Source organism: Haemaphysalis longicornis, unplaced genomic scaffold (assembly GCF_048455015.1).
Source record: "Haemaphysalis longicornis isolate Haplotype H1 unplaced genomic scaffold, Haemaphysalis longicornis Haplotype H1 scaffold_7, whole genome shotgun sequence".
Classification (NCBI taxonomy): domain Eukaryota; kingdom Metazoa; phylum Arthropoda; class Arachnida; order Ixodida; family Ixodidae; genus Haemaphysalis; species Haemaphysalis longicornis.
This window is the reverse complement of record NW_027526422.1, coordinates 46,703,112-46,716,862: the sequence shown is the minus strand read 5'-3', so window position 1 is coordinate 46,716,862 and position 13,751 is coordinate 46,703,112. Positions and strand designations below refer to the sequence as shown.

The 13,751-nt window shown below is 48.5% G+C and overlaps 1 protein-coding gene across 1 annotated transcript in view; it reads left to right on the top strand.

Moving 5' to 3' along the window:
* The window catches only part of LOC144145499 (RUS family member 1), a 273,889-nt gene that overhangs the window by 47,468 nt on the left and 212,670 nt on the right, over positions 1-13,751 (top strand). The gene's annotated exons all lie outside the window — the stretch shown is intronic.

Genomic DNA, 13,751 nt, shown 5'->3' with positions numbered 1-13,751 from the left:
TTAAGATCATTACAAACTACTAAAACTTCTGTCTTGGCGCGTTCACATTATTCAGCGCAAAGAAAACCTCAAATATGTTTGAAACAACATCCGAGTACATAACCGAGACAACTATCGTTCTTTTAGTCAGGAATGCAGGTTGGCCTGGTTTTTACGATAGCAAATGGAAACAAAAAACGACCCGTTATAAGTGGTCTCCAAGAGACACGAGATAAAAGCAAGCGCTAAGACAAAATACGTCCGCTCGAGCTGTTTCAAGCACCACAAAACAAAGAACCAAGAAAGAAAGGGTCTCCACACAGGTGGCGCACGGGCTGTGCGAAGGCAGGAAAAATGAATTCAATTGAGGAAACATCCACCCCATTCATCACAGAAGAAACAAGGGTAGGGGGAAATTGAGACGGGAGAGAGAGAGCAGAGGGTATTTGGAGCCAGGGGCGACATGAGACTGTTCTCTGAGACTGGCGGTCGGTATTGTAACACCGTCTGCTGAAAAATGGTCTTCTTCTTCTTCTTCTACAACATTTGCGACGGAGCAAACAGATACGTGACCAATTTTTCTCTCGGCCGCTCTTAAATCTGCATTGATGATTTACTGAAACGGAATCCGGATTGCATTTCCAGTAAGAATTGTTAGCAGGTACGAATTTGCTGACCGAGGCTGTAATAAGGATGATTTTTGTGCCTGAGTAGGTTTTTCGTTCCGTGGAGCAAGGCTTCAGCTGTGTCACTTCCTCGGACCCTGAGCCAACACAATCGACTCACCTTTTGGGACAACAATTTTGGTGCGTTTTTTGTGAGATTCTAGGCTGTAGGAAGTTTTGTAATTCTTGAATTCTGCCCATGGCTTCATCTGTACGCGTTTGCGTCGTCATGTACCTTTTTTCTCCTTTTTGTTGTTAGGCGCTCTGTGCTTCCTCGGCACAATTTGCTCGAATTCCTTCTTCAACTTTATTTAGTTTTGTATCTTAAATTTAATTGTGTGTCACTTTTTATTCAGCTTTTGTTTTGTCTCTACTTGTTGTCTTCCCAGTCTCTCACATCCACCTCACTGCATTGCAATCCTCCCCATCCCCAGCTGGCGTAGCAAGCCCTGCCGCTAGCAGCGCCGACCTCTCTCTCTCTCTCTCTCTCTCTCTCTCTCTCTCTCTCTCTCTCTCTCTCTCTCTCTCTCTCTCTCTCTCTCTCTCTCTCTCTCTCAAGCACCGTTTTTTCTCAGGGCTGGACTGGGCACACGTTTAAATGTAAGTGTACTTTGCGGAGCGGGTGGTTTTCACCGGGGTCTTCTGCTGTCATTCGTCAGCTCCTGGCAATATCAGCGGGAGTGGTACCTTCTGTTCAGAGCTACAGTGGCCCCTGATGCCTTGCGTGTCCGCTACACCATACCGATCTGGTCTTGGCAGAGGTTGGTGGTTAGCGGTACCTCTCATTGCTCCGCGTGTGCGTTTCTGATGTCGGAGACTGCCGTTTTGTCTTGGCACTCCCAAGGGGTGTGACAGTGTGGGCTTTCGAATGCACCATGGACATGCGCCTTCATATCGAGTCGACAACATATTTCTGAGTAGGTTTAGGGTATGAAATATTCCCCTCTGGAGCTTTTTGTTTGGCGATCGTAGCGACCTCATCAGCTTAAAAATAGCGTCATCGAGACATCGGGGCTGTAAAAAGAAAAGAAAGAAAGCCTACCGAGGTCAAGAAAAGTAGAGTAGAGTTATTTAAAGCAACAGCGGCTTATATTCTGTATGGAGTAGGGTTTAGTGCACGGACATTCATAAAACAGTCTATTCTAATTTAGTTACTCAAATGTAAGTAGGCAATAGCAATGCTAGGTTAATTGTGTTCGAATTGCCAGTGAACGACTCAGGCAGGCCATGATTTCCTCTGCTTGTCTGCTCACTTAAATACGCCATTAGAAACAGAAACGAAGTCTCTCAGGCCCACTCGTTGAAGTGCTCACCGTTTCGCATCCTTAGCGACGAACTCAGTTGTCACGAAAAAGTAAGATAACTTCCCAGAACCTTCGACGACAGTAACATGCTATTCCTTGTAGGTAAGGAACAGCGCAAAAAACGGACGGAACGGAGGCGGGACAAAAACTTGTGCTTACTGACAACCAAATGATTTTATTGGATTTGGGCGCCAGCTTTATACATGCTGGTCTAACACGAAAACAAAACGGAAGAAAGAAAGGGGGGGGGGGGGGGAGGAATACGAGAAACCGCAACATTTCATTCCTAAAATGCACAGCAATAGTGACGAGACACGCGGGATTTTCGAGGCGTTGTGAATTGCATAGCACAGCGATGATTGTTTGTGCTCCGAGAGTCTCGCTCACCGAGAAAGGGATTTGTTACCTGACCACTTGACACGTGTGTCCCGTCACCATTGCTGTGCGCTTTTAGGAATGAATTGTTGCGGTTTCCCTTGTTCCTTCAATCTTTCTTTTTTACGTGTAGTTTTGGTGTTAGGCCAGCATGTATAAAGCTATGGTCCCGAGTTCGAATCCTGGACCAGGACGGATTTTTTTCCAACTGCAAAGTTTATGAGAAAGCTCTATAGCTTTCCTTTGTAGCCGTAAGGCTGCATTCAGGTGGATGTCAAACGTTCCTTCACAGAAACTTACTCCACCTTGGGGATTTCCCCCAAATCTGGTCGATTAATACCTGTCCATCACTTCGAGTTGTTGATCAATTCGCTCTCGCGCTACAAACGACTAGCCTCCTGGTTAGCTCAGTTGGTATAGTGACTGCTCCGGTTAAGCAGTGGTCGCGGGTTCGAATCCCGGACCGGGACGAGTTTTTCTGCAACTTCGGAGTTGCTAAGAAAGCTGCATAGCTTTCCTTTGTAGCCGTATGACTGCATTGAGGTGGATGTCGAACATTCCTTCGCAGAAACTTACTCCAACTTGGGGATTTCCCCTAAATCTGATCGATTAACATCGATGTATAAAGCTGGCGCCACGATGCAGTAGAATCATTTGGTTGTTAGTAAGCGCAAGTGTATGTCTCATCTCCGTTCCGTCCAGTTTGTTCCGCTGCCTTTTACCTACCAAGATATGTGCCAACCAGCCGAAGTTTCAATTCTTCTGACATGCCATTCGCAGCTTCAGTGTATACACACAGTAGGATAGGCCACCGTACTGGTCGCAGCGGGGAACATCACTCGCTTCAGTTGTCTCATCCTCGCGAACACGCACCGTGCCTTTTAACCCGTCTCGCCGTGTGAAATCCTGACGATGACCGTGGCTGACGTTCTTTGGTCATCGACCGCTGTTGGCTGGAAAGCCATGACATCAGTGATTTCCAGCAGCCTGTGCTGCAAACAATGGCGGGGTGCCTGCTGAGCGACGGCTGCCCGACGGAATGACTGAACGAGCTGCTGAACGACTGAAAGGCTGCCGCCAAGGCCCAAGGACACCTGGACTGAGGCCAACCCATCTCACCGAATAGACGGCTCAACCACCACCGTTTGCTGGATTAAATGTTTATTTTGATGATGATGGTTGGATGTTTATGGCGCAAGGCCAACTGGGGCAAAGAGCGCCACAACAATAGTCGATGATAGGGGTGAAACCTTAAACACTAAGTAAAATCAGCAAAAACAAAAGTAAAATCACGAAACGACAATGAGCATGGCTGGTGTATAGGGCCAGATTTCATGATGCGTGATAGAAAATGAGGTTTAAAAACTTGACGTCGGACAAATACTCAAATACACGTTTCACGGAAACAATGGCATCATCACCTAGGAAAAACGATGGATGTAGGGGAATATGTTGTCTGTAGAGTTCTCTGAAGTGTTTGTGTCGTGTTGTGTGAAGTGCCTTGCATGTGATTAGTATGTGCACTACGGATAGGGCCTCTCCGCACCTGCTGCACTGGGGTCTAGAAGATCCCGTCAGCAGATACGAGTGCGTTGCATGGGTGTGCCCTATCCGCAGCCTACCCAAGGCGACTTCTGTGTGTCTGTTGCGTGTGTCAGTGGTGTATGGTCCCAAGCGTGGTTTTATAACGTGTAACTTGTTGTCTGTCTGTTCACTCCAGTGTGTTTGCCATGTTCTACGCAAGTGTTGTCTTATGTGTGGCTTGAGGTCTGTATATGGTACGGTTGTTATGTCTACAGTGTTCCTGAGTGCAGCAGCAGCTGCCCTCTCGTCTGCCAACTCGTTTCCAGCGATCCCAGCGTGTCCTGGGACCCAGCAGAGGAGCAGCTGATGCTTCTGCGCGTACACAGACATGATAGTGTTAAATACAAGATTAACTATGTGGATTTTGGGGGGTGTATGCGATGACAGTGCGCGAACAACACTCAAGGAATATGTGTAGATGATAGACTTTGGAATATGATTTTCAAGTATGTGTCGTACAATCAGTAAAATTCCATATGCTTCTGCTGAAAAAATTGTTGTGTGGACGCTCATGGTTCTGGCGGCACTGAAATCCGGACCATGAGCAGCGCAGGAGACCATGGTGGAGGTTTTAGACGCGTCACTGTAAAATTCTGCAAGTGGGTATTTAAACTGCAGAGACAGAAAGTGCTGCAGTATTGCAGCTCGCGGTACCCGATTTTTGTCAAGTTTCATAAAAGAAAGGTCGCACGACACAGGACGAACTTGCCAAGGCGGTAAACTGTTTGAAAAGGATGACCTGTACACATCTAAAAACGAAGCACTGAGATCCGAGGCTCGCTCTTTCACTGTAAGTGAAAAGGGCAGAGGAACGGATGGGCGATTTACAAAAAGCAGAGATGTGGATGTATCGTTAAAGACAGGATAAAAAGGATGATTATTCAGCGATGAAATTTTAAAAGCATAAAGCAAGTTCATGTATGTTCGTTGGTTCTCACGGCTCCACTTATTACACTCAACATAAAGACTCTCAGCAGGGCTAGTGCGAAAAGCACCCGAAGAAAGACGAAGGCCCAGGTGTAGAACTGGGTCAAGAATTCGCAAGGCTGTCTTAGTCGCCGACCCATACACCACACTGCCATAGTCCAAACGAGACCCAACCAAAGCAGTATACAAGCGAAGCAAGAGTTCTTTGTCGGAACCATAGGATTGGTGGGAGAGAACCTTAAGTATATTCATTGTTTTGAGACATTTATTTTTAAGTTCCTTGATGTGGGGAATGAATGTGAGTTTGTGATCAAACACCACACCTAAGAACTTGTGCTCCTTGTTCACAGGAAGCGACACGCCATTAAGAGTAATGTCTGGGTCCGGATGGACCCCGCGCTTCCTGGAGAACACAACGCAGGAGCTTTTTGCAGGATTCAATTTAAACCCATTCTTGTCTGCCCAGCCGGCAAGTTTCTTGACACCAAGCTGGACTTGACGTTCGCAGATTGACATATTACATGATTTATAGGATATCTGGACGTCATCCACATACATGGAAGAAGAGATTGTGGGTGGCAGTGCCTTACCAAGAGAGTTCATTTTTACTATGAAGAGAGTGCAGCTTAACACACCACCTTGTGGCACGCCATTTTCTTGCACGTGAACCCTTGAGAGTGCACCACCGACTCTCACTCGAAACGTTCTTTCTGACAGGTAACTGACAAGAGTGTTTAACATGTTACCCGAGACACCGAATGACTTCAGGTCACTGAGGATCCCGTAGCGCCAAGCGGTGTCGTAGGCCTTCTCGAGGTCGAAAAACACAGTTACGCAATACTGTTTATGCACGAAGGCATCCTTAATGTACGATTCAAGAGCTACGAGTTGATCATTCGTGGATCGCCCTGCCCTGAAGCCTGCCTGGCAGCCCTCGCGGAGACCGTTGTACTCAAGGAAGTACACGAGCCTGCGATTTATCATCTTCTCGAAGAGCTTGCACAGGCAGCTCGTCAGGGCAATAGGACGGTAACTTGAGGGGGACGACGGGTCCTTTCCCTCCTTCAGGAAAGCTACAACTATAGCCTCCTTCCAAGAGTTTGGAATGTGCCCCAAAAGCCAAATCTTGTTATATAGGTGTAAGAGTGTTAGAAGAGTGTCTGCGTGCAGGTGTTGTATCATTGTGTATGTGATGTTGTCTGGGCCTGGAGCTGAGGGTTTACACGTGCTCAAAGCAGCCCTCAGCTCATGCAGTGAAAACTCTGAGTTATAAGAAGATGTTGACCTATTGTTATCTAGTATAGGCTTCTTTTCGGCCGTTTGTTTGTGTTTCATGAAAGTGTTTGTGTAGTGTGCTGAACTAGAAACGTGTTGGAAGTGTTGTGCGAGTGTGTCAGCCTGGTCTTCGAGTGTGTCCCCTGTAGTGCTGACCAGAGGCAGGCTGTGTGTTTGTTGTCCCTTGAGTTTGCGTATTCGTGTCCATACTTTCCGTGTGTCTGTGTAGGAGTTTATTGATGTTATGAATGTACGCCAACTCTCTCGTTTTGCCTCACGGCGCACACGTTTTCCTAATGCCTTGGCCCGTTTGAACAAGAGGAGGTTTCCCGACGTGGGGTACCGACGCAGGATACCCCACGCCTTGTTCTGGGCCTCTCGCGCCCGCCTACAGTCCTCATTCCACCACGGCCTCCGCTGGTTGCGCGGGGCACCAGAGGCGTGGGGAATAGACTTTTCGGCGGCGTCGAGGATGTGCGCCGTGAGGAGTTGGGTAGCTTCTTCGACGTGTAGGTGTCCTATGGATGTGTGGTGTAGTTTGGATGTCTCTGTAAATGTATTCGTTAGCTCGTGCTTCATTGAACCTATTATGGGAAGATGGACTGCATGGGCCTTTACCTATGTATGTGAGTGAGGTGGGGAAGTGGTCACTAACGTATGGGTCAGTGCCCACAACCCACTCGAGGAGAGGAAAGAGAACTGCGGAGCCAATCGCCAATTCAAGACATGAGTATGTGTTGTGTCCTATGCTATGGTATGTAGGCTGTTGTTTGTTGAAAAGGCATGCTCCTGAAGATGTAAGGAATTTCTCTATAAGGCGACCTCGGGCATCCGTGCGAGAAGAGCCCCAAAGAGTGTTGTGAGCATTAAGGTCGCCTGTCAGGATGTATGGTTCGGGCAGCTGGTCAACCAGCGCCTCGAAGTCAGAGCTTAAAAGTGAAACATCAGGAGGAATGTATATGGAGCATACCGTTATCAACCTATTAAATATTATCAAGCGTATTGCTACAGCCTCAAGGATAGTGTTCAGAGTGACAGGGTGGCAGGCTAAGGATTTCCGGGCAATTATGGCCACACCGCCAGAAGAGTGTGTGCAGCCATCCCTGTCCTTTTTGAAGACCGTGTAACTATTCAAGAAATTTGTGTGCTTGGAATTCAAATGTGTTTCCTGAACACACATTACACTTGGCTGATTAGCATGCAGTAGTTCGTATACATCGTCAAGATTTTTAAGAAGGCCTCTACAGTTCCATTGAATTATGTTTTCTCTTCTTATTATTTAATGTGAGAGCTACTGGAGTGTGTGTGTTTGTTTATGTGTCGTCTTTCGGGGCTGTGACTCTCGCCTTTTTTGGCTTGTCGGGAGGCTTTGGCGTCGGGACGCGTTCCTTGCGCTGCGTTGCAAGCAGGAACGGCCCGACATCCATGTCGTCGTCGGATGTCCGAGGGGTGCCCGACGGACCGGGCCCCCCGGACTTTTCCCCCCCTCGGGAGCCCTTCGTTTGAGCCGCCACCGCCGAGGGCGTCCGAGGCGCCAGAGGTGGCACGGGCGGTGCGGTGGCAGTGGGAACCGGTGCGGAGCCCGTGGTGTCCATCACCTCGGTACCCTCCAACGCACTGGAGGACGGGGAGACAGAGGCGGGAGCGGCACCGGTCCCGACGGAAGACGTTTGCACCACAACCGCTGCTGCCTCAGCAAGCGGCGTGGTCGCGGGTTGGGCTGCCAGAGGCAACCCAGGGGGGGCGGGGCAGGGACCAGGTCAGACTCGCTGAACTGGGTCCCTGTGGACACCAGACGCCGCTCCGCCCCCCGGCGAGCCGCGTCGGCGTACCTCCCCAGAGGGAAAGAGGCGAACCTCTTTCGCGCCTCTGGGAAGGTGATGTTCTCCGTGACCTTGATGTTAATTATCTTTTTTTCCATTTAAAATTTTTCGCACTTGCGGGAGTACGCTGCATGCGGACCGCCGCAGTTCACACAAGTGAGGGTTTCGGATGGACAGTTGTTAGTCGGATGGTCGTGCGCCGCGAATTTCGCACACGTCGTTCGGCCATGGCAAGAGGTTGTACCGTTCCCGAACCGCTGGCACTTAAAACAGCGCCGCGGATTCGGGATGTACGGACGGATGTAGCAACGGATAAAACCTGCATTGATGTGCTGCGGAAGAACTGCGCGGTCGAAAGTCAAGATAATGTGCTTGGTGGGAATCTCCTTGTCGTCTCTGCGGATAGTGATGCGTCTCACGGCAGTGACGCCCTGATCCTTCAAGCCGGCAAGGAGATCCGCATCCGTTTCGTTCAAAAGATCTGTCTCGGATATCACACCCTGGGAGCTGTTGAGGCTCCGATGGGGTGTGACCCTGATGTCTAGATCAGCCAGTCTAGTCTGAGCTAGAAGCTTCGTGGACTGCTGCTTGTCATTTATTTCGATGAGGAGTTCACCAGACCTTTGTTTTTTGCACTTATATGATTTTCCTACTATGGCTTCAAGATACTTGGCGATCAAGAAGACTGACTGAGATGCTAGAGGGTGGGTTGGATTGAGCGATTCCATCACAAGAAATCGATAAAAATTATCCGGTTCAGGAAATGTTAAAGATGGCAATTGGGGAAAAGATACTTCGGTGCGGCCCCTTTTCAGGGACCGATCACGTTTGGGGGGGGTTTTGAAAATGCCATATAGCATAGTATAAAAGCAGGGAGACTGGGGTACTTTCTTCTTTGACCTTACCCTGGTAGCCAAAGAGGTCCCGGAGCTCCCTGCCTGGTAGACAGACAGGGAGCCCATCCGCCGGAGCTTGACCTGGGCTCCGACGGCCACCGTTCGTGGTTTCTAACCCTCCACCTATAAACACATCGCCACGGTTGGATCCAGCTTATGTTTGGGGGCTCGGGGTCCGCGGTATCGCCAGTACCGTCACCAAGATTGCTCAAGGTGCCCCGTGCGGGGAAAATGTTTATTTTGTCTCTCCCTCCCATTTAAACGCCTTGGTCTCGAGGTAAAAACTGCTGAACTTCTTTTATTTTTTTGTCTTCTTGTCTTACCCCCTTTCAGATCGGCAATTTATCGCTTTGCTTGTGAAGTGATATCCTGCACGTGCATCCCTTATATATGTCGTCTATAAGGTTTATGTAGCTCTCTCCTACTCCCTGGTCTTTTAAGGCTTTTTGCACGGCTGCGGTGTGTACTGAGTCAAACGCTTTCTCATAATCTATAAATGCGATGTAAAGGGATTCAGTGCAGTCTGCATATTCTTCTATCACTTGATTGACGACATGGATGTGGTTTATGGTTGAGAACCCTTTCCTAAACCCAGCCTTCCCTTTGGGTTCTTAGGAATCCAGGCTGTCACCTATGCGGCTAACTAAAACTTTGGAACACAGCTTGTAAACTACTGAGAGTACCCTGATTGGTCTGTAATTCTTAAGATCCTTGGTATTTCCCTTTTTATGATTCAGGATATTGCTGGCGTTTTTCCAGGCTATGGACACTTTTTGAGTCCTTAAGAATTCCGAGAATAGTGCAGCAATCTTTTCCAGTACAATATCTCCTCCCTCTTTCAAAACTAAGTGGAAGCTAGCCATCGGCTAAGACAGGCTGTACGCACTCAGAGGCGAGCAGGGTAGCATTACGCACAACTTGGACGAGATAATAAAGTTAACAGAGAGATTCTACACCAGGCGGTATGCCAGCGACGTCACACCAGGGGAAACTACTGAGAGTAGCAGCTTAACTTGAGGAACTAAATAGGAAGTGGGACAGGCTCTCAAAGGCACGAAAATAGGAAAAGCAGCAGGTGACGACGGCATAACCGTGAATCTTTTGAAAGAAGGATGAGATATTGTACTGGAAAAGCCGATTTATGCTATTAACATATTCCCAAAGAATGCTACAGGGCACTTTAGAAGAGCACTTTTCTCATTTTCGAGACCATGTTGCTATTGTCACTGATGGCTCGCAATGTGAATCTAAATCAACTGTTGGGATTTGTTGCCAACGATGCAAGTACGTTAGCGCTTAGTTATTTACCGGCGCTGATAGTTTCTATGATCTAAATTGAAGCTTTTTATTTAGATTAGCTGATAACACTCCCATACTTGAGGCAGCACTTCTGGCCATGGCTCTGGCCATAAAAAACCCCTAGCTTGATATAGAATGCAAATTTTGTAACTGACTTCCTGCCCTTTTGCACCTAGTTTGACAAATGTATTCAGCTAAAAACATTTGGGCATTTTTTTTCCTAATCACATCCCATCTGTACGCATTGTGTGGGTGCTCGGACATACAGGTATATCCTACTTAATGAGATGGCAGACACGAAGGGTTTTACCTTAGGTGGCACTGTACTACACGTTTGTCAGAATTTAACTTAGGGACAGAAAACGAGCTACCTAGATCAGGGAACAAACTCGAGTAGATGATATCATAGTTCGAAAAAAGAAAAGAAAATGAACTCGGGCAGGACATTTAGTGAGACGAAGCGACGGCCGGCAGACAATTTGGGTACAGAGCGGAGAAGAAACGAAAGGCGAGTAACACGATAGATGGATGAAATATGGAAATTCGGGGGAATCCGGGCAAACAATGGACTCGGACAGCGCAGGAAAGTGGCGGTTTGGGGTCAATGGCAGAGACCTTCGTCCTGTAGTGAACCTCAGTAGGCTCTTGATGATTATGACGATGATAAAATGTGGCACACACTATCCTGGACAGAGAAGAGTATGTTCACTCAACGTGTAAATGAAATCTATCGTTTTGCGTTCTCAACCAGTGTGCAGGGGCCCTCAAATACACAAGGTGCCGCCATCCAAAATTAAGCTCATATTTGAGTAGCTATGGCTTGGCACTAATCACAGACGCATGCATGTTTTTTAATCAACCCCAATCCTCAGAACACTGTTTGTTTGAATGCCGCCACGTCTCAGATCAAGGAAAAGTTTACCTAATTGCTGCAGTCGAACGCCTTGCACTTTCATTCGGTGCTAGCAGCCTACGCAAAGCAAGCAAAGACATGTACTCCCTTCTTCATGAATTCTTCATGGCCACTGGAAGACTCCTATGCTAATACGGACTACGATCATTTCTCTTTCCCGGTATGTTTTTTTTAAGGCATTGTCTTCCAATTCTAAAGCATGATTTTTAACTTTGTTGTTGTTGTAGAACTTTTATTGTAAGAAGAAAGGGGAAGGGGGCAGGGGTGAAAAGTTGAAAGGGAGTTCATGGTAATTAGACCACTCTCCAGCCTGGGCAATCCCCCTTTGAGGGCACATCATCATAATCATCGTCGTCATCATCATCATCGTCGTCATTATTATTAGCATCTTTTTCATCATCATCATCGTCATCATCATCACCCGGCCTATCACCGCCAAGCCCACAGCATAGAACAGCCCTGTTGTGAGCCGTCACCACTTTCGGGGAGCGTCCCTCCCACAGGGAGCGGCAGCCCACGCAGCGGTGTTTCATCGGGAAGCGTCAGATCTTCCACCTCGTCGAAGAGCCACAGGTCGCAGGTTCTGTTAGGACGGAATAGTGTGACCCATCTCCGGGAGGGATTATATGATGAGAAGGGAGGGATTATATGATGAGCCGGTTTGTTATATCGGCCCTGGGTCCACACTGGGCGCGCTAAGATCTCGCTTACGGCTCGATGTAACTTTTGCACGGCGTGGTGCGAAACGGGCTCGAACGAAAAGCTGGACGTTCGCCGCGGCCTCAGTGCTGGGGAGCGGACTCGAACCATGGGCTAAACGCGCAGGCGTCGCTCACGACCGATGGCTAGTCTACAGCCCCCGAGGCCTAGGCCTACCCTTTGGCCTAGCACTTCTTGCGGCCCGCCTCGTTCGCTTACCCCTATCGCTGTCGACTGCTCATCCCGTTGGCCTCCTCCTTCAACACCTCCGTCCCGCTGCCCCTTTCTCGCCTCAGCTGGACGCCGACCCTCCGTGTGTGCCGCCGCCACCATCATATTATCGTCCCGGTATAGGGTCAGCCGACGCCATCTTTATATAAATTCATTGAATTGCGGTGGAGTAGGTCTTGTAGGATAGGGAGGCCAACAGGCCGTGTTGTGTGATATGGGAGTAACGATTGGGAAGATAATAAAGCTTTTTTGCGTTCACTTAAGCCCGTTATGCCTGGTTTCGCCCATAGTGGTACGATACGCACGGTTGTGGTAATGGCGAAGACATTCTGAGACGATGATCACCCGGGAAACCATAACGAGCCGTTCGGGACCCAGAAAGGGTGCGCTTCAGGGCTCATCTAGAGAAAGGGGACGAGCCGCCATCAGACGTCTTGAAAGGAATCAAGAATTACCATTTAATGAAGACAAGAGCAGGCGGGAACTTCTGCCCGCGGACCCAGTGGTTCGTAGTAAGTAGGGAAGCAGGAGAAACGTCCGTACAAATGGTCAAATAAAACATTACATGTATGAATAAAAGTTTATAGTGCCTAGAAGGCCGCTCGATCTTACTATAAGCGTCCCACTAACGTGACGTCGACCTTCGTTATATCGCGTAACTCGTCTGCCACTACTTTGATCTCCCCAACGCTTTTAACTGCACGACACTCTACCAGCCCAGCATAAAACTACGAAGGTCGTCGGGCGTCACACCAGGGGCTGAAGGGCCGTCGGGCTGCGCTCTCGACAGTGCGGTTATGATGATGATGCCCCTGAAGTGTTTGGCGCGTACCCACGCTGGGGTTTTCCCTGGGCTAAACTTTTGACTGTGCCCTTGTCGGACCTTTTTTATTTTTTTCTATTTTAATGTATTTTACAGAGTTTAAAACATAGGCGCAAATAAAATTAAGTGGATTGCAGTGCAATCTCGAGTTATGCAAAATTTTGGCGTCCCTTTTAATTCATGTAACCTTTCGTTGGAACGTAAGCTTGTACAAACTTTTTGAATCTCTGTTTGTACGCAACCCAGAGTCGTGGCAGCAAAATACAGAATTATTGGTATAAAAATAAATTTGCCTTCCTTTAAGAGGTAACCAGGCACCAGCTGCCTGGTTACCTCTTTTTACTTCCCACAATCGTTTTCTCTTACTTCACTATCTCTGGAAAGTTTCGGTGGCACAGGGCGGGGTGTGGGAAGGTGTTCGATTGTACCCTGCGCCATGCAACCGATTGCCTTCTGCTAAGTGTACGATGAGCGGCTGGAAGAAACTTTCCAGAAATATACACAGATAAGTGCAAGTGGTGCGGTGCCGCAGCCGCCACGCTCCAACACATGGTTTGGGCGTGTCCCAGTAAACCTGAGACACCACATGTACGCATTACGAGGCACGAGCAATGGGAGGCCGCGCTGCTTAGCTCCCAACCCGACGTCCAAACAGCAGTCGTCCAGCTGGCGGAAGACGCCGCCAGGGCCCATGGGTTCCTGACCGCCGTCTGAAGGGACGAGGACACTGCCACTCCGAAGCAGTGACTCCGTCTTAACAGAGACGACTATAATAAAGTTTTTTTCATCTTCATCATCATCTTCACTATCTCTCTTTTTTCTCTTTCTCTAAAATAAAACGGGTCACAGCCTAATCATTACAGGAAGCTTCCTGGCCAATCCCCCGCGTGGGTATGCTCCATGAGGTAACGGTCCATCCAAGTAGAAGTAGAAGAAGAGCAGAGGCCCGAGTAAGAAG